This window comes from Lactuca sativa, chromosome 4, assembly GCF_002870075.4.
Source record: "Lactuca sativa cultivar Salinas chromosome 4, Lsat_Salinas_v11, whole genome shotgun sequence".
Taxonomy (NCBI): domain Eukaryota; kingdom Viridiplantae; phylum Streptophyta; class Magnoliopsida; order Asterales; family Asteraceae; genus Lactuca; species Lactuca sativa.
The window spans coordinates 138,817,740-138,844,186 of NC_056626.2; positions in this window are offsets into that span (position 1 = coordinate 138,817,740).

The window sequence follows — 26,447 nt, forward strand, 5'->3', positions numbered from 1 at the left end:
CTTTGACCAAGAGTTGACCAGCTGACTTCCGGGAATATTTTGGTTGTTATTGGTAATTATTGGTTTTGGTGATTCAGTGGTGGAGTTCGTGACGCTGGTCGGAGCAGCGTGGACTGTTCTTCAGTCGGCAGTAGCAGGTGAGTCTTCTCACTATACTTTACCTAGCGTGGTAACAAAGTTATGTGATAGAGATATTATATGCTATCTATGTAATGTGTTGCACTGTATTATTTCTACGTGATTTATGCTGTGTGTATATCAGAGTTAGGACCGGAAGGTCCACAGAGCTAGGACCAAAGGGTCCGCAGAGTTAGGGCCCAAGGGCCCATAGAGTTATAGCTTCGAGTGGCTACTATATGTTATATGTGGTATTTTTAGAATTATGTGCAGTTGTACTTGTATGTTATTTATGTGTTGAGATTTATTGTGATATGTGATTCAGAGTTCTCAGAGTTAGGACCTTTTGGTCCATAGAGTTAGGGCCAGAGGGCCCACCGAGAGTTGGGAGTGGAGGGTCCCACTGAGACACACTGACCAGAAGGTTAACAGAGTTATAGCCTTGAGTGGCTAATATGTGTTAGAGTGGTATTTTGGGGAACTCACTAAGCTCCGTGCTTACAGTGTTTGTGTTATGTGTTTCAGGTTTTCTCAGGATCACGGGACGGCACCGGCTCGATTGTACACACCAGAAGAAGCGTTAGGATCCTGGTTTATTAATTGAATGAACAAAATAGTCATGTATTGTAACTTAAACAAAAGAACGGGATTTTTATGAAAAGTGATAAAGAGATAAGCGATTTTAAATCAAAAATTTGTTTTGAAAATTTCGGTGTTACAACATTATTAACTTTGACTGCATGAAATCGATAATTCTGCAACACACCCTTGAACAAAACGTCTTTGGATATGTTGAAAACACGAACAATCTTAACAAGTGACCAGATCTCATCTTCCCTTTTTCCCAGAACTGCATGGAAATGACTCTTCATTCTCTTACTGTGACAACCCAAGTTGTTCCGTTACATTTCCCCGTTACCGTTAACGGGATATTCCACTGTATAAAAAGTTCCGTTAATTTGAGGTCATCAATTAAATAAACATTTCATTCGTTTATATTTAATATGCCGTTAAGTCGTGATAAAAGGAAATAAAAACACATAACACACATTTCCATTTATTTGGAAAATGTTAAGTTTTATTATTACGACCACTAAATCAGGTGCGACCAAAAGCCCCGTTTAACGGCAGTATCGGGTAGAAAATCACTAATCTCCAAATCCCACCCATATTTAAGGGGGAGTAAACTCCATTTGGAGCTTTTCCACCCTCTCTCTCTCTATACTCTCTCTCTAGACTCGTTTTCGCCCCGAATCCGCAACCAAACGCTTCCAAATTGTAAGTCCGCTTACCCTAGCTTACTCTAAACATTATGATTTGTGTTTATAGCCCAAAAATCGGACTTAGAAGCAATGGAAAAGGAGTTTACGGCCTAAGCTCCTCCTTAGGCCGTAAACACCCAAAATGAGGCCAAAATGACCCAAACTTGTCCCGATAGGCTTGGAAATAAATTAAGGGGATTACCTAGGAGTGTTTAAACATTAAAACACAATGATTTGAGGCATAAAAGAGAGTTTACAACCCAAGCACATGCTTAGGCCGTAAACACCTCTAAACTATGTCAAAATGCCTCCAAAACACTCCCAAACCACCCTTAGGCTTCATACATAATTTAAGGACTTAGTATTTTGGGTTTAGACCATTTAAACACAATGAAATGAAGGGGAAAAAGGGAGTTTATGGCCCAAGTATGTACCAAGGCCGTAAACACCCCTAAATGTGCCAAAAACATGGTTTTTGCCTCCCAAATGGCCTTAGACTGTTTCTATAAAATGCTAGGAAGGATTTAAGGACTTAAACACAAGAAATGGAGGGATAAAAAGGAGTTTACAGCCCAAGCAAGTGTCTAGGCCGTAAACTCCCCAAAACTCATCCAAATGATAGTTTTAATCCCCCAAAATAGCATCACACTTCATTATAAATTGCTAGCAAGGTATTAGGGGCTTTAAACTTCACAAAACTCTAAGGATGAGAGTTTACGGCCGTAAACTCCCTTAGGAGTGGTCCCTTGGCCGTAAACTCATAGATAATGCCCTTAGAAGCCTCAAACCCACTCAGGCCTTTTATGAAAAGTGCTTAGAAAAATCCCATGAACAAGCTAGAAGCCTTAAACACCCTAGAACCCATCACCATGAGTTTACGGCCGTAAACTCATGGTGATTAGTCCCTGGGCCGTAAACATCATATTAAGGGTTTAATCTTAGAGAGTAAACTCCATTCCTTAGCCATACACACCCTTAAACGCTACCCGGGACACCCAAACACTTAGCCAAAGTGTTTCCCGCTCCTTTGAGTGCGTATACATGTTTAATTAGTATTAAATATACTAACTGTATGTGAACATATGTTATCATATGTTATATAGGTCATTGAGTGTGTTCGAGTCCTTGCGTGACACCGAACGCCCAAACGGCACCTTCGTCGAACCTACTTACACCAGGTGAGTTCATACCCCTGAATGGACCTTTTAATGTTTTTAAATGTTTTATAGGGGGGAATACAAGTTAAACATGCCGGTTATCATATCAATCACATGTGATTGATAACCCGCATGCACCAGATTTTACCACACTGTACACTGATTTACCGAGTAGGACACTAGAATGGCTTTCAAAAAGGTTTCAATTGTTTCAAAACTCTTACTTATACTGTTTTAACAAGATTCATTCTAAACTGGTTTATGAAAGATTTTCTAAGGTTTTCAGATATATTTTACAAAAGAATACAATTTGGGATTTCCTCTGGACATAAAGGTTTTTCATCAAAGATTCCCTTTTTCGACGTATACTTTTACTTGTTAAATACTGCTGCTTCGCTTATACTTATTTCATACTCCTACTCTGTAACGCTTTCACTTATACTGGTAGTCGCTTATACCTGATGGACGCTTATACTTATTCATACTCTTACTTAGAGATACAATTCTACTTCACTTATACTTGATATCGACTCTACTTCACTTATACTTGATACGCCCTCGCTTCACTTATTGTCGTCTCTACTTCGTGATACGCTTATACTTGTTCGACACTTCTACTTCGCTTGCGACTGCTTCTACTTCACTTGTTAGACACTTCTACTTCACAAAGATCACTTCTACTTGATACACACTCAGTCGTAGTTAGATGTATGTATGTGCTTATATAGGTACATATAAGTAATGACTGAAAGACTTAGGAAGGCTCGTCTTCCCTATTTCCTTTTCTTCGTTGAGATGTGGTCTGGTGGGATCGGATGACCGTCTGAAGGTCGTTTGATTCATTAGTTATATATTATGTATATGAGTATGGACATATAGGAATTCTCTAGTCAGTTCAGTAAAGAGTCTCTATCTCTAGTCTACACTTACATTAGAAACCCACTATTGGGAAGTCTCTACCTCTAGTTCAGTACTTACACACTACCCACTATTTGGAAGTCTCTACCCATTATTTGGGATGCATCTTCAGGACACGGCCTTCTCTGCCTTCTAGTTGGTAACCAGAGTCTCCTGTAGGGAGAGCGGACATTGTGTGTATAGATCTATACAGGATTGACAACCCCGCACCCAGACTGCTAGCTATAGTCCCGGCCTACCAAGCCAACGGGTGACAAATGTCACATCTTATAGACGCTTGTAGGGCGTCTGGAACTCTAGTCAGTATGGTTACGAGTATCCCGGGTTACCTTATAATTCATGGCTTTAAGGTAACGGTATTTCACCGGCAATATACACTGTATGCTGGTAACTCATTCTCCGAGTCACACTGTTTTGACCTTACAAGACGTGTCTTTCATTTGATACTGTCTGGGGTCTGTCTTTCACTGTTTTGACCTTACAAGACGTATCTTTCATTTGATATTGTCTGGGGTCTGTCTTTCACTGTTTTGACCTTACAAGACGTGTCTTTCATTTGATACTGTCTGGGGTCTGTCTTTCACTGTTTTGACCTTACATGACGTATCTTTCATTTGATACTATCTGGGGTCTGTCTTTCACTGTTTGACCTTACAAGACGTATCTTCATTTGATACTGTCTGGGGTCTGTCTTTCACTGTTTTAGACCTTACCAGCCGTACCTTTCATTTGGTACCTCCTAGGGTCTGAGTCTCTACTTGTTAGACCGAACCAGGTGTGTCGTTCGTTCGATACTCCCCTGGAGTCTATGATTCCTTGCCTTAGTCAGCAGTCCTCACTGCTGAGGCATATAGTATTCCCAAATGTCGTTTGCTTTCCTCAATAATCAAATTCAGTATTTTGATAATGATAGCAACTTAGGGAAAACTACTTTTACCACACAATACTGACCAGTCTTGGTAGAAGGCTGCTTTATTAAAGAAAATATAGGATTTTCTAGAAAGAAATCTAATACACAGTAAACACTTAAACTACTGCTTTCTAAAGTTATTTGAATAAATGTCACTAAATACTTATGAACTCACTAGCATTTGTAAAAAATGCTGATACTCGCTTTTCAAATAACTTGTATTCTCAGGTCAGCAATTAGACAGGTACATCCCCGGAGCAGTTGATGAAGATAGATTAGTGTCATGCTGTACTTACTTATATTTACTTGTAATACTTCGATGTATTGTAATGTAACCATGTAAAACTATTACTATTAATGCAATGTTTTGTTGTACTTTGATTACTATAATGCATGTGTTGTGATACTTGACATGACGTCATCCACCCCAGAATGTTTCCGCCGTTCCGGTTTTAGGGTGTGACACTTACATTCTTCTTTATCTTCGAAATTAGCAGCAATTTGATATTGTTCAGCCATAAACATCATCCTGTTTATTGGAAAATCCAACTGATTGAAATTTGAATTTTCTGTGGCAAAGCTCTTCTTGGGAATCTTCTCAAAATCATGCATCTCACCAATTATGACCTAAGCTTCAATATATTCATAACAATAGTGTTTCAAATGATTATCCTTATCAAGACCAGGAGGATCATTGGCCCTTTGTCGAAGAATGTCACACCCCCGAACCAGACGGCGGAAACGTCTGAGGGCGCGTGTGACTGACAATTGAAATATCGTCACAATTAATATACATGAAACATAACACATTCATCACCAAACATTACATATTACAACTGTTATTGCTCACATCAAGTACATTGTTAGAGATTACATAAATCCAAAATATTAATAGTACGATGAGTGATGTTACACAAAATAAATCCATACACACTTGAAAATCTTCTTGCTTAACGATTACCTGAGAATACATGTTATTTTGAAAACGGTCAACATATATAATGTTGGGGAGTTCATAAGTATGTTTGAATAAAAGTCTTTTCATCTTTTGTAAACCCAGAAAATCTGATATTTTCTGTAAATTGTCTGAAAATGATGTGAAAATCGAGTATAAATGCATGTGTGAATTTCATAGCAGTAACATATAGGAATGCAATTTAAATTTCTTTGTATTGTAAGTAAGTGGTAATTGAATATTAGTATATTCCCAGAAAATCCGACATTTTCTGATTTATAATAATGTTGTGGTTCTTGTATCATCAAATAAGTTGCTTTGTATTGACACGATCGAAGGATTAATCTCCGAAATGTTAAATTGGTATGGGATCTCTATATGAGCCGTTATAACCATGCATGATAATGACTAGATTTCTTGTCTGGGCATTTTTCCAAACGCTGGTATTTGCTCAAGGTTTTGTCGCCCTAGACCGGCCTAGTCTAGTTGTAGCGAACAGCTAAGGCGTGGGGGGTCACCCCGTATAGATCTATACACAAACTCCCGCTCTCCTTCCAAGAAACTCTGGTTATAACTACAGGCTACGATTGTACACTCAAATGTGTCAACCGACAAGTCTCACTAGATTCTCAATCTTTCATGTTTGTTATGTTTTTCACCATGTTTTATGTTTACGTGTATGTTGTAGGTTTTCAAATCCAAAGGTATGTATATAAGTATGCGAAGTTCAATAATTATGTAAAGGTATAGTTACGACCTACTAAGCATGTGATTTCCAGTCCAAGCCCGATTAGCATGTAAATGGACCACAAAGGTCCAATAACATGTAAGAGGGCAATTTAGGCCTAATAGGCATGTAAATGGACCACCAAGGCCCAACAAACATGTGACCCATAGCCCAGACCCAAATTAACATGTAAATGGGTCGCAAGGCCCAATAAACATGTCATGTAAAATATTAGGCTCAATATGCACTTGAATGGGCCCTTATGGCCCATTGGCCATGTAACGTGAATATTAGGCGCAATAAAATTGTTATCGATGCATTTCTTCCATTCGTTATTATTTTCTTGTTTGTTCTTAGCTCGAGGTTTACCAAATTGATTATAAAAAAAGTCCTCTTTTTGTAAAAACGACGTTCTTGGCCAACAAGCCTCAAATTTTCAATTAAGACCCAAATTTTTGTAAAGATAACACTTTAGTCCATATTTTTTAAAAATTTGTAATTTCGTCCCAAATGTTTAGAAATTTACGGATTTAGTCCAAAAATTCATATTTTGACATTTTTGGCCCAGTTTTGAAGAAAATTACATTTTCAGCCCCTTGTTTTTGAAAAATGACACTTTCTGCCCAATTTTTATAAAAGTTACATTTTTGGCCCAATTTAGAAATAAATGTTATCTGCAACCTAAATTTGGTTTATTTACATTTATGACTCAACTTTGATCAAATGGCATTTTTAACCCCAAAATTCTTATTTTTCGCAAATTTGGCCCCAAAACCGTGAGGCCCAAATATTAAGCCCAATAGGCTAAAATTTACACTTTTGGCCCCTTAAAAAGTAGGGTTATCATGAAAACTCACTTTTATATAAGTATGACTTGTTTGATCCTTATAAAACCGTAAATGTCACTTTTTTCCCTTATCTTTTGTTTTCTTGACAATTATGACCCTTAACAAGTTTTTTCCTTTAAATTTTCATATCTTAAACATATAACCGCTTTTAACTTGATAATATGATGTATAAGATGGCTTAGTTCATGGATTTTTACTCAATGTTCCTTAAGATGTCAAAATGTGTTAAGATCTAACACATTTGTACAATATAAACTAAGAAATCACACAAGACACGCATAAAACACATAGATCTACACATTTTTCTTGTATTCTCCCCCAAAAATCATATGAAAACTGAAAACAAGGGGGTATGAACTCACCTTTTCTTTGATGTTTCGGTTATTGAAGAAGAAATAAAGAGATTTTTTGGTCCTAGCAACACCTTGGAGTAGTTTTCGAGCTTATGAAGTTTCTAAGATTGTGATCATGGAATAAACCTATGTAAGAATGAGTTATTGATGTTAAAATGAAAGGAGATGTTTGTGTTTGATAACACTTACCAAATATTGAAAATACTTGATGAAGATCCTTGAAACACAAGCAAAAATTTCGAGATTCTTGGAGGAAGGAGGATGATCTTTGAGAGTGTTTGAAGATGATTTGAAAGAGTGTGTGTGTATGTGTGTGTTAGCTCTCGGTTGAGAGATAAAGAGAGAGAGAGGGAAAGAATATGTGATGTTCACCTAGATGTATGAGATTGGTAGTTTACTTAATGGTTACTTTGCATGGAAGTCCATTATGCAAGTGTGATGTGTCTCATGCTCATTGGTTCTCTTCCTTTTCTCTTTTCTTTTTACACTTGGGCCGAAATGGGGAAATTATGGAAGAGTTTGGGCCTTATCTTGATCCTCACTCGAAATTATAAAGCCCAGGGTTTTCGGCCCATTGGGCCCTTAAGTGTATTCACGGCCCAAAATGGCATAAAAGAATGGGTTTATGGTCCATTAGGGTTAATTGGAGTTGTTATGTCCCAATAAGGCCCATTAAGGTTAGAATGAATCATTCTAGACCCAAATGGTCCAAAATGTTATATATTTATGAATTGGGTCCATTTAGAATCCAAATAGGGTTTTCAAGCCCAATATAGTTGAATTGAATGTTTATTGGTTCATTAGGCCCAACAAGGAAATCCTAGTCCATAATGCACTTGAACCTGGATCTCTAGGGTTTTTAACCCTTAATTGATCATAAGAGATGTATTTAAATGGGCATTGATTGATATTCGCTTAGAATACATGCTTTACAATAGTTGAATGATTACATGAGAATAGAATTTTCCTAGCTAAAATGCTAGTTGTGACATCATCCCCCCATTAAAGGGAATTTCGTCCCGAAATTCTTTTGAAAACTAGGATTATGAGCGAAAAAATAAGTGAGGTTACTTTTGCTTCATTTAGTCTTCACGTTCCTACATGAATTCTGGTCCATGTTTAGCGTTCCATCGAACCTTTACAATCGGAATGCGACTTGCTTTATACGCTTCACTTCCCTATCCATAATCTTGACTGGTTATTCGACGAATATGAGATTCTCGTTTATATCAATCTCTTCCAAAGGAACGACAAGGGATTCATCTGATAAACACATTTTCAGATTTGAGACGTGGAACACTGGGTGTACGTTGCTGAGCTCGGCAGGTAGCTGCAACTTGTAAGCCACTAGACCAATCCGACAAGAATCTCGAATGGTCCAATGTATAGCGGGTTCAATTTTTCTCGTTTCCTAAATCAAATCATTCCCTTCTAAGGAAAGACCTTTAATAACACACGATCCCCGAATTGAAATTCTAATGGCTTTGGCCGCTTGTCAACATAGCTCTTCTGTCGGTCTCGCAATGCTTGAAGTCGAGCTTTGATTTGGACTATCTTTTTGGTCGTTTCACAGATGATTTCGGGTCCTATAAGAGCACTGGCCAGCGATTGCCCTTTTGCTAGTTGAGTGTCACCTACCTCGGCCCAACATAGAGGCGATATGCATTTATGACTATAGAGAGCCTCGAAGGGAGAAACCTTGATGCTCGTGTGATAACTGTTGTTATAGGAGAATTTGATCAGAGACAAGTGGGCATCCCATGATTTGCCAAAGTCAATCATGCAATCTCGGAGCATATCCTCGAGTGTTTGGATGGTACGCTCACTCTAACCATCCGTTTGTGGGTGGTAGGCAATGCATATCTAGCTGTGTTCCCATTGCCTTCTGAAGAGATTTCCAGAATCTTGAAGTGAATTTGCTATCTTGATCAAAGATAATAGCTATTGGCACTCCATGGAGTCTCACGACCTCCTTGATGTAGATTCGGGTCAGCTTTTCCATCTTGTAGGATTCTTTTATTTGCAGGAAATGAGCGGATTTTGTTAATCTATCGACGATTACCCAAATAGCATCCAATCAGTCTGTTGTCTTTGGTAATTTGGTCACGAAGTCCATAGTAATCATTTCCCATTTCCACTCATGTATCACTGGTTGTTGCAATAGTCCCGAGGGCTTTTGGTATTCCACTTTCACTTTTGCGCAAGTAAGACACTTTCCCACGAAAGTGGCTATCTCTACCTTCATATTAGGCCACCAGTATTATTGCTTGATATCCAAATACATTTTATCTAACTCCGGATGAATAAAATATGACATCTTGTGGGCTTCATGCATGATTACCTCTCTGAATCCCCTAATTCTGGGAACCCAGATTCTATTCATGAAGTAGTGAGTTCCGTCGTCTTTAACTTCGAGCTCCTTCTCCATTCCACGTAGTGATTCACTAGCGACATTCTCCGGCTTCAATGCGTCCAATTGGGCTTCCTTGATCCGTGAGGCTAGATGAGAATGGATGGTGATTGATAGAGTCTTCACGCGACGACTTGAATACTCCTTTCGGCTCAGGGCATCGACTACCACATTAGCCTTGCCTGGATGGTATTTGATCTCACACTCATAATCATTTAACAGTTCAACCCATCTCTGATTGGTTGATAGATGAGGCTAGATGAGAATGGATGGTGATTAATAGAGTCTTCACGCGACGACTTGAATACTCCTTTCGGCTTAGGGCATCGACTACCACATTAGCCTTGCCTGGATGGTATTTGATCTCACACTCATAATCATTTAACAGTTCAACCCATCTCCGATGCCTCATATTCAGTTGTCTCTTATTAAGAATGTGTTGGAGACTCTTGTGGTCTGTAAAGATGGTGAACTTGGTACCATATAGGTAGTGCCTCCAGATTTTCAAGGCGAAGACCACCGCCCCCAGTTCGAGATCATGCGTGGTATAATTTACTTCATGTGTTTTCAGTTGTCTGGATGCATATGTAATTACCTTCCCGCGTTGCATAAGGACACAACCTAAACCTTGATTCGAAACATCACAGTAAACTATGAAGTCTTCAGTTCTCTCCAGTAAGGATAGCACTAGAGCACTACAGAGGGCTTGCTTCAAGGTTTGGAAGGCAATCTCTTGCTTCTTGGTCCAGTTGAAGGGTACGCCGTTTTGCGTTAATATGGTGAGGGGTTTGGCTATCTTGGAAAAGTTTTGAATGAATCTTCGGTAGTAGCCTGCAAGACCCAAGAATTGGCGAATTTTTGTTGGCGTTGTCGGAATTGCCCAGCCTTCAATGGCCTTGCCCTTGGAGGGATCTACATGAATTCCTTCCTTGCTGACAACATGTCTCGAGAAATTTACATTGCGGATCCAAAAATCACATTTGGAGAGTTTCGCAGACAACTTTTCAGCCCGCAGGGTCTCTAAAATTTGTCGAAGATGTTGGTTATGATGTTCTTCGCTTCGAGAGTATACGAGAATATCATCGATCAAAATGATCACGAATTTGTCAAGGAATGGGCGGCAGAATTGATTCATGAGGTCCATAAATGCAGCTGGGGCATTTGTTATACCGAAGGGCATCACGACGAATTTGTAATGACCGTAACGAGTTCGGAAAGCAGTCTTAGGAATGTCCTCATCTCGGACTTTGAGTTGATGATAACCAGATCTCAAATCTATCTTTGAAAAGTAACTAGCCCCTTGAAGTTGGTCAAATAGATCATCAATTCGTGGAAATGGATACCGGTTTTTGATGGTGAGCTTAGTTAATTCCCTATAGTCGATGCACATCCTGAAGGATCCATCTTTCTTTTTAACGAAAAGAACCGGAGCTCCCCATGGAGAGAAGCTTGGTATTATGAATCCATTATTCAAGAGTTCACTTAGTTGGCTTGACAATTCTTGCATTTCAGCAGGAGCCAACCTATAGGGTGATTTGGCGATTGGAGTGGTTCCGGGTACTAGGTCGATTCGGAATCTGATTTGTTGTTCTGGTGGTATTCCCGGAAGATCTTATAGAAACGCATCTGGGAAGTCACATGTCATTGGGATGTTTTGAATGTTTGCTTCCTCTTTGGTTTTATCCACCACATGAGCAAGGAATGTGTAGATCTTCTTTTGTAGACACTTTTGTCCCTTGATACACGAGATAAGGCGAAGGTTTGCACCGGGTTTATCTCCGTAGATTATTAGGGTTTCGTGATTAGGAAGATGAAGGCGAACGGCCTTCTCGTGACACATAATATTGACATGATGGGGGCTTAACCAATCCATGCCGATGATCAAATCAAAACTCCTAATATTTACCGGCATCAAATTTATTTGGAAAGAGTGGTTGTTTAGTGTTAACGTACATCCTATATAGATATCTTTGGTTGTTTCAGTTTTCCCATTAGCCATTTCCACGTTGAAGGCTTCGTTGAGCTTCTGGGGTTGTTAATTTATCAAGTATATGAATTTATTACTAACGAAAATTCTCTCTGCCCCACTATCAAATAAGATGCATATGTACGATTTGTTAAGTAGGAACGTACCGGTGACAACGGTAGGGTCCTGGGCTGCCTTGCCTTGTCCCAAAGTCAGCACTCTCCCTGCTGCTCCTGCCCCTTGATTGTTTGTGTTGGGGCATTTTTTCCTGAAATGCCCGGTTTTCACACACCCGTAACAGATATAACTGGCCCCAACATTGGTGTTGTTGTTATTGTTGTTGTTGTTGTTGGGCATCTAGTTTTGTTGAAGCTGAGCCCTATAATATTTTGTTGTATGGCCTTTCCGGTTGCACCTTGTGAAAATCATCTCTCTGCATTTCCGATGATGGTGGAAGTTGCATTTGTTACATTTGGGGGGATTTCCTGAATACTGCTTTGGAGCATTTGGTGTGGATGAGGCTGGAGCATGTGGTGTGGTGGTAGCTTGAATTGCAGCATGGACAAGTCATAGTTTGTTGCTTCTTAGATGATTTCGAGTTATGTTTTCCCTTTCGCTTGTTGTTTCCCCCTTTCTTGCTCTCACCTTCTTTCCTAACCTCCGCTTCCACTGTTTTGGCACCCTTCTTGTTGCCATGATCATATCATTTCTTGGCTAGTCTCTTGGTGCTATCAAACGTCTCAGGGTTTGCTGCAATGACATTCCCTTGGATAGGTGCAATCAATCCCCAGATAAACCTCTCAATCTTTTTCCCTTCTGAGGTGATTTTTCCGGGACACAGAAGAGATAGCTCACTAAACCTGGATATGTATGCGTCGATATTGGAGTTTTGAACCGTGAGGTTCCACAACTCTTGTTCCATCTTCTGAATTTCACCTCTAGGACATTATTCTGCCAACATCATTTCCTCAAGCTCTTCCCAGAGCATCGCATTCACCACCGGGAGTGTCATGGCCTCTATGTGGCCATTCCACCAGGAGAGAGCTTGATTAATGAACGTGCAGGTTGCGAACTTGACCTTGCACCCATCTGGACACCCGCAGATTTCAAAAACTGATTCCACCTTCTTAATCCATGACTTCAGCGCTATTACTCCTCCTGTTCCATTGAAGGTTCGAGGTTTGGCGTTGGTGAAATCCTTGTAGGTGCAGGTTCGGGTGGTTTCGTGGTTTGTTCCTTGATTTGTGCTTCCGGTTCCTTGTCTTTTGCCTTCTCTGTTGTTTCCATTGCGAATCTACGCAAGTGCTGCAGTGACCGCAAGGGACACTGCTGCTTGGAAATTAGAATGCAACCGAGTTTATTTACGGCGGGGTTGGTGTTGCGTTGTTTCCACGATTGGGCCTTTGAGGCATCTTTCTGTCACAGAACGGAAAGATGTTGAGTGCATATTGTTTTGCGAGCTTGGAATCCCATAGACTAGGCATCGAGTGTGTATTTAAGTAATTCTATGTATTTACATAAAACAATAAATAAAACACATAGCAGTTAACAAGATCATGATAAAAACATAAATCATTTTCATTAATACTAATTGTTTTGATACATGAAAAATTGCCAGAAGGCATACAACACATGCATAAATATAAAATCCGGCAGCATGACGACCCTATGAGTAGTGTGATCACTTAAACATAGAGTCGATAGTACATAGCATAGTACACCTAAGGGAAACCTAATACTATTAAGAGATACTATTGATCCTGATCATACTGAGAAGTGTCTGATGGTGGTAGTGAAATCATATCCTAAAATGATGTGCTAATAACTGATCCATCTCGGTCGTCTCTTTGATAACCTCATCCCTTTCCTGCTCAGCTTGCACAGCTCGTGCCTCCATAGCAAATAGCTGCTTCCGAAGTGTGGCAACCTCTGCTTCCAAAGAACGATCCTCATCAACGGGGTCCCCTGGTAGAGCAGGGTGGCCCTGGTGTGCCTCATCGGTAGGTGGTTCGACGGGGGCTTCATTTGTGTCCCCATCCTCCTCCATGTCTTCGTCAGTCCTATCAAACTCATAGTCTGTATCGGTGTACTCGTTGGGCCCAATGCCATGGGCTCCCCCTTTTTCTTCTTCGGGATTCTCCTCAAGCATCCCATGAGACACTAGGGCTTGATAAAAATGGACTCCTTGCTGAGCGTCATCCATGGTGACTGCATGAGGGCGCATGAATAAATCATGTTTTAATTATCCCTATAGTATATTTTAATTGTTTAGGTTTGGGTTTCCTAATGTTATCGGAGAGTGAGGTAGGCTTTTGGATTCATTTCCCGCTATGATTACTCCCAAACACATGTTGGTCATATTCTGAATAAATATAGTTGATCAGGCTATATTTATCCCTAATAGGACTACATAACTGCCCATGTTTAATCATATTGTTTAATTTCCTCCAGAAGCTTTTATTAAATATTGTTAGGTTATTATTCTAATATACGCACATAAGTGTGAAATTATTGTTTTGTTCAGACTTATTTAGTCCCATTGTGTTTATAGTTACATATCATGTATGGTTAGATATGCTAGTTCATTATAAACATTGCTATGATACCAACCTGTCACAACCCCGAACCAGACGACGGAAACGTTCGAGGGCTCGTGTGACTAACAATTGAAATATCGTCACAATGAATATACATGAAACATAACACATTCATCACCAAACATTACATATTACAGCTGTTATTGTTCACATCGTACATTGTTATAGATTACATAAATCCAAAGTATTAATAGTACGATGAGCGATGTTACACAAAATAAATCCATACACACTTGAAAATCATCTTGCTTAACGATTACATGAGAATACAAGTTATTTTGAAAACGGTCAACATATATAATGTTGGTGAGTTCATAAGTATGTTTAAATAAAAGTCTTTTCATCTTTTGTAAACCCAGAAAATCCGATATTTTCTGTAAATTGTCTGAAAATGATGTGAAAATCGAGTATAAATACATGTGTGAATTTCATAGCAGTAACATATAGGAATGCAATTTAAATTTCTTTGTATTGTAAGTAAGTGGTAATTGAATATTAGTATTTTCCCAGAAAAATCCGACATTTTCTGATTTATAATAATGTTGTGGTTCTTGTATCATCAAATAAGTTGCTTTGTATTGACACGATCGAAGGATTAATCTCCGAAATGTTAAATTGGTATGGGATCTCTATATGATCCGTTATAACCATGCATGATAATGACTAGATTTCTTGTCTTGGCATTTTTCCAAACGCTGGTATTTGCTCAAGGTTTTGTCGCCCTAGACCGGCCTAGTCTAGTTGTAGCGAACAACTAAGGCGTGGGGGGTCACCCCGTATAGATCTATACACAAACTCCCGCTCTCCCTCCAAGAAACTCTGGTTATAACTACAGGCTACGATTGTACACTCAAATGTGTCAACCGACAAGTCTCACTAGATTCTCAATCTTTCATGTTTGTTATGTTTTTCACCATGTTTTATGTTTACGTGTATGTTGTAGGTTTTCAAATCCAAAGGTATGTATATAAGTATGCGAAGTTCAATAATTATGTAAAGGTATAGTTACGACCTACTAAGCATGTGATTTCCAATCTAAGCCCGATTAGCATGTAAATGGACCACAAAGGTCCGATAACATGTAAGAGGGCAATTTAGGCCTAATAGGCATGTAAATGGACCACCAAGGCCCAACAAACATGTGACCCATAGCCCAGACCCAAATTAACATGTAAATGGGTCGCAAGGCCCAATAAACATGTCATGTAAAATATTAGGCTCAATATGCACTTGAATGGGCCCTTATGGCCCATTGGCCATGTAACGTGAATATTAGGCGCAATAAAATTGTTATCGATGCATTTCTTCCATTCGTTATTATTTTCTTGTTTGTTCTTAGCTCGAGGTTTACCAAATTGATTATAAAAAAAGTCCTCTTTTTGTAAAAACGACGTTCTTGGCCAACAAGCCTCAAATTTTCAATTAAGACCCAAATTTTTGTAAAGATAACACTTTAGTCCATATTTTTTAAAAATTTGTAATTTCGTCCCAAATGTTTAGAAATTTACGGATTTAGTCCAAAAATTCATATTTTGACATTTTTGGCCCAGTTTTGAAGAAAATTACATTTTCAGCCCCTTGTTTTTGAAAAATGACACTTTCTGCCCAATTTTTATAAAAGTTACATTTTTGGCCCAATTTAGAAATAAATGTTATCTGCAACCTAAATTTGGTTTATTTACATTTATGACTCAACTTTGATCAAATGGCATTTTTAACCCCAAAATTCTTATTTTTCGCAAATTTGGCCCCAAAACCGTGAGGCCCAAATATTAAGCCCAATAGGCTAAAATTTACACTTTTGGCCCCTTAAAAAGTAGGGTTATCATGAAAACTCACTTTTATATAAGTATGACTTGTTTGATCCTTATAAAACCGTAAATGTCACTTTTTTCCCTTATCTTTTGTTTTCTTGACAATTATGACCCTTAACAAGTTTTTTCCTTTAAATTTTCATATCTTAAACATATAACCGCTTTTAACTTGATAATATGATGTATAAGATGGCTTAGTTCATGGATTTTTACTCAATGTTCCTTAAGATGTCAAAATGTGTTAAGATCTAACACATTTGTACAATATAAACTAAGAAATCACACAAGACATGCATAAAACACATAGATCTACACACTTTTCTTATATTCTCCCCCAAAAATCATATGAAATCCAAAAACAAGGGGGTATGAACTCACCTTTTCTTTGATGTTTCGGTTATTGAAGAAGAAATAAAGAGATTTTTTGGTCCTAGCAACACCTTGGAGTAGTTTTCGAGCTTATGAAGTTTCTAAGATTGTGATCATGGAATAAACCTATGTAAGAAGGAGTTATTGATGTTAAAATGAAAGGAGATGTTTGTGTTTGATAACACTTAACAAAGATTGAAAATACTTGATGAAGATCCTTGAAACACAAGCAAAAATTTCGAGATTCTTGGAGGAAGGAGGATGATCTTTAAGAGTGTTTGGAGAGGATTTGAAAGAGTGTGTGTGTATGTGTGTGTTAGATCTCGGCCAAGAGATAAAGATAGAGAGGGAAAGAAGATGTGATGTTCACCTAGATGTATGAGATTGGTAGTTTACTTAATGGTTACTTTTCATGGAAGTCCATTATGCAAGTGTGATGTGTCTCATGCTCATTGGTTCTCTTCCTTTTGTCTCTCTCTCTCTCTCTTTTTTACACTTGGGCCGAAATGGGGAAATTATGGAAGAGTTTGGGCATTGATTGATATTAACTTAGAGTACATGCTTTACAATAGTTGAATGATTACATGAGAATAGAATTTTCCTAGCTAAAATGCTAGTTGTGACAAAGAGTGATTTGTATTTGCCTCTGCTTCTCCATCTCTTTTTCTACTGTTGCTTTCTTTTCTTCTTTAGTAGGTTAAGTAGAAACACATTTGCCTTTGTTTTTCAACTCTTTTGTGACATCCCCATTTTCATGGCCAGAAAAAACCGATTTTGTTTATGCTTTATAAAAATCAGAGTACGTCTTTTAATAAAAATGTTGAGGAATTTGTTCCCTGTAAAACATGATAAATACGTTATCAAGGCATTTCCGAAGAAAAGTATTTTTATTCATTTTAAAACATTTGGGATGTCATCGTCAATACAGAAACATAAGCATAAACAGAACTTACATTCATTATCACTAGTGATTTATATCTCCTTAATCTCTCAGTGTAATGTGACTTCATATCAACACCTGTGATATAAATAAACTGAGTGGGTCAGGTTGGGAAACCTGGTGAGTACATAGGGTTTTCAACCCACAATAATATAATTATTATGTTTAAACATCAAATAATCAACCCAATTACCCATCCCAATTATCTTCCTTACACTTAAGGGTCTACCCTAAGAGTCATCTATCTTGCATTCGTTCATTTCGAAGTCGTTTGCTTCTAGGGTTTATAAGACAGACACTAATTCTGTAGCTACCAATGCACTAAATCCATAGCTGCTAAAGTTGATTCATAAGGTACTAAATCTATAGCTACGAGTGTAGGTACTAAGTCCATACCTACCAACGTTTGCCTAACAGGCACTAGGTCCATAGCTGCCAGGTACTAAGTCCATAGCTACCATCACCTAACAGGTACTAAGTCCATAACCACTAAGTCCATAGCTACCGGTGTTTGTCCAATAGGCACTAAGTCCATAGTTGCCGATGTTATTTATTAGGCACTAAGTCTATAGCTGCCAATGTTTACTCACATCATATTTTATCTCTCATTATTCATCTACCCATTTTTTACCCAACATATTTGTAGATATAAAATACATATACGATTTAAATCATTTTAAAACATGTACAAAATCATTCATCCAGCATAGACAGCAAGTATTCAGATAGTATGCACACATAACACGTAATTTATATAAAATACTTCATATTTATGTGTAAGATGAAAGTAACTATGCACTCACTTGAGAAGGTGGTGACTCGACACTCGGACAGCACTTCGTTACTCTTAAAACAATATCCTTCGACAAAACCTAGTATCATTACCACTAGGGTTTAGTCTAATATTCACCGAGACTAATTAATAGTCTAGCTATTATTACTATTATATAAGTGTTAAAAAATACTTATATAACCCATAATAATAGCCTAAATACTCCTTATAAGGTCCTAATAACATTACTATATTGAAACATAAGTTATACTAAAGATAGGGTAGGCATAGCTCACTTACAACGGGTTTTCTCGAAAACCGGGCTTCGCTGGAGCAGCGTTTCCGAGCCAAAAAACTCTTTTCTTGAGGCTTCGGGAGCCTTGGGGATTCCTTTGGGTGCTAGGGGGTTTACCTAGACTTTAGGGGGGGGGGGGGTTAGGGAGGTTAGAGAGAGAAAGTAGAGAGAGAAAGTGGAAGAGGAAAGGTGTGAGAATGAATGGAACCCGACACCTCTATTTATAGGCTGAATTCCTGATGTACTCGTCGAGTCGGTGCCACGTGTCATCACCTTATGGCTTTTCTTGGGGAGAAAGTCTTGGCCCATATTTAACCATGTCACCCCTTTTGCAACAGCACCCTTCCGAGTTCTAAACCCCGTAACTTTCGCATACAACCTCCGTTTTCGACGTTCGTTTTTTCCATGCGTAGGTAAAAACAAGATCTACAACTTTCGTTTATACTCTTTTGGCTAATTATCGACCGATATTAAATTTAACACTAGGAGGAGATTATACTGTTAAATATCCGCGTAAAATTCATAAGTTCTACATACGAACTCCGTTTTCGTCTGTCTTTTTATCGTTGAGTTCCTATTAATGAGATTTTCAACTCTCATTTAGGTCGCGTAGGCCAAAAACCACTCGAACTAAAATTCGAGTTTCGGGTCGTGCACTGCTATGCCAAATCTTAGAAAATTCATAACTTCCTCATACGAAGTCAGATTTGGGCGTTCTTTTTTCGTATGTTCTCGGTTTAATGTATACTACAACTTTTGTTTAGATCACTATGGCTAAAAAGTCCTCTATCATAAATTCAGTATTTACGTCTCTCGGTGTCGTGCCGGTTTTGCTGTAAAACTTCGAAGGACCATAACTTCTTCGTTATAACTCGGATTTTGGCGTTCTTTATATGTACAGAACCCTTGATACATATTCTAAAACTTATTTAAGATTATTTATTCTAAATAATATTTTGTCGAAAAGTCATTTTCGACCCCTATTATCTCTAAATTGACTAGGCCGGATCTACGGGCGTTACAATTATCTCCCCCTTAGGATGATTACGTCCCAGAATCATCAACGAAACAGGACAGTATAAGGACTCCATACGTTATCTCTTCATCCTAGTTAATAATCGTAACTTCCTCGTTTCTTCGAATGAGTATCTAACTCTTGGACTCCTTGATTGTAGGTGGTGCTCGATCTTGCACTTGCTCCCTATCTCACGTTGGACTCCAATTTATGACCTTCAAGTCACAATCTCGATCCTAACTAGATTCAAACATAAGATAAGTTCTTTTATTACTACAATGGAATGATGTGTCATATTCTAATGACCTATCATCGTATGTTGCAATGCTTAGACTCAGGTCTCTTAGAGTCTTCCAGAATAGACTATACTTTCCTTCATGTTCTAATCTCATCTTAAAAGGTAGCATTTCTAGCTATAAGCAACCGTCGCGATACCTCTACTGATCGCTTTGATTAATTCTTCCGGCTTAAGTCAGGTGCTACATCGAACTTGGTTCTCGGAACCACATAACAAACTCGTCGTAGTCGGGCACAATTTGGTATGACTGCTAGGGTCGGAATAACAACAATATTCTTAGTCATTACCAAAACAATGGTAATGACATACTTGAATAAAATGGTATCAATTACTAGCTTCTTGGTAACCTTGTGACTTTCCCTGATCCAAGTGCGAGTCCTGTGCTTCCGGTAGTATAGGCCTCTACTATCACTCACACCTACTCATACTCGTCCCTAGTATTGTCTCGCAGTTTTCCAAGTCACGATACAAGAAGATCACATAACAATTTAACACATCAGATAACAAAACAAAGGTTTTATATTATTCCTTGAAATGATTACATAGGTGTTCAAGTTTACCCTAAACTATGCCTCTAGTAGGCTACATCATATGATACTACGGCTACTGCATAACTCGATCTTCGGATACGAACTCCTCATCCTTGATTTCTTGCGTTGTTTTCTGCCTCGTCCACGATCATGTGGAATGCCTTTGGCCTTGGTGGCGTTTCTGGCCTTGCTGCCTTATTTTTCCTCGGGCAGTCTCTGGACATGTGCCCCTTGCCTCCACATCCGTAGGAAGCCATATCATTATGTGCACAGTCCTTGGAATAGTGACCATATCTCCCACACTTATAACAAGTCACTTCTTCGTTGCATCTCCCACTATGCTTCTTCTTGCACTTATCACACCATCTCGCATCACCTTTCTCTCCTTCTTTGAGCTTCGAGAATTTTCTCTCCTTGTTGGACCTTGAAGATCCTTCAAACTTCCTCTTTTCTCCTGCCTTATCTTTTTCCAGACCCTTTTCTCTTATCTAGGTCTCTACGTTCTTAGCTGCTCTAACGGCTGTTTTCAAAGTAGTTGCCATTTTGACCGTTGGACCAAAGTCTGTGGGCAGTCCATTAGCAAACCTATCGATCTAGGAGAGTTCAGTAGGCACCAAGTAGGGGAACAGCTTCATCCTCTCGGTGAATGCGGTGGCATACTCATCCACACTCATCTTTCCTTTCTTTAGGTTCTGAAATTTGTTGTTTAGGTTTATCAGATCTATCTCGTGCAAAGAAAAAAGGGCTATCTTTGGTTGCTAGGGGAGAGATAGACAAAGATGAAAGTGGAACCTACCAAATCTAGTCTTCGGGTTCAGATGATGAAGAAATGAGGCACCCTACACACGGTGCAATGTTTGCTAGTTTTGAGGAGAATAGCGAAGAAGAAGAAGAAATCTATGGACATTTCTTTGTGTCCAAATCCACTGATAAGTCTCCTATGACCACCAAGGTACGTGCTATTCTTGAATCATTTAATATTCCTCTAATTGCTTATGATGTTGAAATAACTGCTTTTGATGATATTGTTGCTTATTTTGATGCTGTTATTGTGTTTGCTAGTACTGAGGCTCAAAATTTAAAAACACAACTAGCTAAGACACGAAGACAGTTAGACATAAAACGAAGCAGGGTAGATTATCTTGAACTACAGATGAAAAATGTCAATTGTGATAGGGATAGTCTAGATAGAGATGTTAGATTGTTGTTAGCTCAACGAAACATCTACTGTAATTCTGCTAAGAGACTCTATGCAAAGTTAACTGCTTTACATCATTCATCCGAAATAAGCAAAGAACAACATAGAAAATTACTACCTTTTCTTGCTTATGAACGTGAAAAAGTTGATGTTATATCGTATGATTATGAAGATACTATTGCTCAGTTTGACAAAATACCTTACGATAGATTTGCATATGTTATTGTCAAAATTGATGAATTTCTGAATGCTGATGAACTGGTAGATATTGTAAATAATAGTTTAACAAAGAATGAACAAATTAAGATTTTAAAGAAAACAGAGACTTCGAATCTTGATTCTCATCTCAATTATGCTGATGTCGATGACAATTCAGATAATGTGAGTGAAAGTAGTGAAATCGAAGAGGAATAAGAGATTGATTGGTCTCAACTGTTTGTAATTAATATAACATCTAAGGTCAAAGGTAAAGAAATTTTAGTTGATTCGATAGTGAAGGTTGACACTGACAAACCCTCAACTTCGAAACTTTTTGACTTTGACAATGTGGAAGTTCGAAGTAGCCAAACAGATGACGCTGATGATGACGAAGAGAAAGTGAAAACTTCGAGTTAATGTAAGAAAGAGAAGAATGTTTCAACTGAAACATCACCTACACGCGTTGTTGTAAAGCAAGTGTATGATGACACGAAGGAATTCAACAAAGTTCTTAATGACAAAGGTGCACACTACTTGGAAACCAACACAGTTGTCTATACGAATTTCACATGCACTGATAAAACGGTTTTTCCAAACCAAGTCTTCGTCACTGCTGGAAATGTTGAGAAAATCAAACTTGAATTCAACAAAATGGTTGAAAATGATAACAAACGATCAACTACCAAAGGTTTCTTTGCAAATCAAAACACGGTAGAAAACACTTTAACTCAAAATTCTTATGTTTTTCAACATCAAAAACCACCACAAAAATGGTTGGTTAAACAGGAAAAAGAAAAGAAAGTGTTTGAAAAAGATGTTAAAGCAAAATCGGAAGTGAAATTGAATTCTCATGAATTTAAAATGACGGTTGGAAAATTTTCAAGCGAAAACAATGTTTCAAAACGAAAGGCCCGTAAGGCCATTTTTTGGCAAGTAGTGGCTAATGAAAAGCCTAATGTTGTTAAAACACAGGAGTCGAAATCAACAACACCAAAATTTCAGAAAACAAACAAATCTCAAAACTCTTTGTTAAAACAAACACAAAAGGACACATGTTTTCACAAACCAATGAAAATTGTTGACAAATATCCGATAAATAAAAAGGTTGAATTTATTCTAAAATATGATAACATTATAAAATATGAGACTTTGCATAACTTTGTGAATGATCGTAAGTTTCAAAATGTTAGAAAATCAACAAATAATTCATCAATTTCGAATGCCAAAACCCAAACAAAAACAAAATTTTCACCTAAACAACTAAATTTTCCAAATCATTCGATCACACAACCGACCAAAGTTTCTTACACAAAAGGAAAATCTGATGTACATTCGATCAACAATTGGCTGGAAGGGCAAGGAGAACAATTCCAAACTGGAAAATTTTCACAACAACAAATCAAGACTGCGTTCGAATAATATGTGAATGAATCTTTTGCTGGTAGTTCGTCTTCTCATGGTTCAAATGTTCCAACACAAACATGGAAATCAATTGCGGAAGTTAAGCAGGTTGCGAAGGCTGAGGTGAAAATCAAGGAAAACCCAAAACTATCGAACAACTTTATTTCAATATCTAGATCTAATGATGTTGATTTAATTCACAGTGTAAAGGAAAAAGTAAAAACCGGGGTTTTAAATTCGAAAAATCTGTTTAATGTTACTAATGAAGGACCCAAAAAGCCTTGGGTTCCTAAATTTTTTCATTAAATGCAGGTGATATGTGATGAGCAATATGATTCGAAATGGTATATTGACAGTGGTTGCTCTCATCACATGAGTGGAAGAAAGGAGAACTTGCGAGATTATAGAAGCTTGGAAAATGCTGGAGTAGTTAAATTCGGCAATAATCATAAGTGTCAAGTGAAAGGCTATGGAAAGTCACGAATGGGCAATTCACAGTAAACCGAGTTGCTTATGTCGAAGGCCTTCAACATAACTTGATTAGTGTTTTGCAACTTGTTGTGGGCACTGGAAATCAGGTGGTGTTCAACGAAGAAGGCAGCATCATATCGAAAGTGAACACAAATGAAGTGCTTCTCAAGTCAAAAAGATATGGAGACATGTTCACACTCGACATCAAACTGATTGTGGGCAAACCAACAGTGTGTCTCTTGTCGAAGGCTTCTAATGATGTTAGCTGGCTATGGCATCGTAGATTGTCTCACTTGAACTTTCGCAATATTAACGAACTTGTCACTGAAGATTTGGTTCGAGGTTTACCTGTACTTAAATTTGATAATGATACTTTATGTGCAGCCTACGAACAAGGAAAACAACACAGAAAAGGACATCCAATCATTATAGATTCGAATATCGTGGAACCGTTGGAACTTCTTCACATTGACTTATGTGGACTGACGACTGTTGAGACACTCAATAAAAAGCGGTACATTTTAGTTGTTGTTGATGATTTTTCTCGATTTACATGTGTATTTCTTCTCAGGTTAAAATCTGAGGTTGCTCAGACGATGATCGACTTTATCAAGAAGATTGAGATGAGTCTTAAAAAGAGTGTTCGAAAGATCAAAAGCGATAATGGTTCTGAGTTTAAAAATCAAAAGTTGGATTCGTTTCTCATAGCTAAGGGAATTTTGCATAATTTCTCATCACCATATACACCACATCAAAATGGTGTGGTCGAAAGGAGGAATAGGTCTCTATGTGAAGTGGCTAGGACTATGCTGACATATGCGAACTTACCTGAATATCTTTGGGCTGAAGTTGTGTCAACTACGTGTTTTACTCAGAATAGTTCATTCATTCATCGAAGATTCAATATTACTCCATATGAAATACTTAACAATCGAAAACGTAACGTAAATTTTTTACATGTTTTTGGTTGCAAGTGTTTTATAATGAACTTAAAAAATAATCTTTCCAAGTTCGAAGCGAAGGCTGATGAAGGCATATTCTTAGGATATTCGCATAATTCTGTTGCATACAGAGTGTTAAACAAGCGAACACGAAAAGTTGAAGAGACTTTTAACTTAACCTTTGATGACTGTTTTCTTAAGCAAATAGATCGCACATTCGAACAGAAACCAATCATAGCTGATTCAAATAATCAAGTCGAAAATGAAAATACTATTGATTTTGATTATGAATTAATATTTGGTATTCCTGACAGGGCGTTCGATGCTGAAATTCATGCTGCTAATAATCAAACACCAAAATCCTCAAAACACAATGATGACTCTACTCGTATATCTGACTCAAGTAGCAATGAAAGTATGCCTGAAGTTCATATGGAGGGGTAGCATACGACTGATGAAATCAGTGTTCAAGGTGGGCATACTTTCAAGGGGGAGAAAAGACATGTAGATCAACATGTAGAGGGGGAGCATCAAGAAAATAATCAAGTTAAGGGGGAGCTTGAAGTTTCGGTTGAGGGGGAGCATGAAGTTGATGACAATATTTCAGTTGCTGGAACTGAAAACGAAAAGGTGTATGAGGATGCACCATTAGACTTCGATCCGACATATCTACCAATGGAAAAATGGACAAAAAGTCATCCCAAAGAACAGGTCATAGGGAATCCTCAAGACGGTGTGTTGACTAGAGCTTAGATTCGTGCCAAAAACGAGGTACTTAATGCGAATCAAGAATTGTGTATGTTTAATGTTTTTGTTTTGAAAATAGAGCCAAAGACAGTAAAGAATTCAATGGAACACTTAGATTGGGTTGTTGCCATGCAATCCGAACTGGCTGAATTCGAACGAAACAAGGTTTGGAGACTTATTCCTAAACCTTCTGATGTTTTGATTGTCGGGTTAAAATGGATTTTCAAAAATAAAACCGAAAAAGATGGCAATATTATTCGAAACAAGGCTAGGCTTGTAGTAAAAGGCTATTCGCAACAAGAAGGAATCGACTATGAAGAAACCTTCGCCCCTGTCGCAAGACTCGAGGCAGTTCGAATATTTTTAGTCTATGCAGCTCACAAAAATTTCGATGTTTATCAAATGGACATTAAGTGCGCATTCTTGAATGGAGAGCTAGAAGAAACGGTCTATGTCGAACAACCACCAGGCTTTGTAAATAAGGAACATCTTGATCATGTATACATTCTAGACAAAGCAGTTTATGGGTTAAAACAAGCACCAAGAGCATGGTATGCAACTCTTACCAATTTCTTGAAACAGTCAAAATTTAAGCAAGGATCAGTTGATCCCACACTATTTCGAAAGAAAGTGGGTAATCATCTAATGCTTGTTCAAGTCTATGTTGACGATATTATTTTTGGCTCAACTGACCCTGAATTGTCTACCGAATTCGAAAATCTTATGAAAAGTCATTTCGAAATGAGCATGATGGGAAAAATAAATAATTTTCTTGGTTTGAATATAAGAAAGAATAGGGCTGGAATTTTTATCAACCAAGAAAAATACACGAAGAATCTGCTCGAGAAGTTTGGAATGACGAACAGTACAAAGCTTAGAGTGCCAATGGCAGTGGGAACAAGACTAACTCCTTCGTTAGATGCTCCTGCTGTTGATCCAACACTTTATCGAAGCATGATAGTGTCTTTATTGTACTTAATTGCAAGTAGGTCTGATATTATGTTTTTAGTTTGTAATTATGCCAGGTACCAAGCAAATCCCAGAGAGCCCCACTTAACTGCAGTGAAAAACATTTTTCGCTATCTTAAGGGGACAATTTCGTTAGGAGTTTGGTATCCTTCGAATTCGGGATTCTTCATTCAAGCTTTTTCGGATGTTGACCTAGGGGGATGTACTTTGGATCGATAAAATACAAGTGGAGGATGTCAATTTTTGGATGGGAAGCTAGTGAGTTGGCA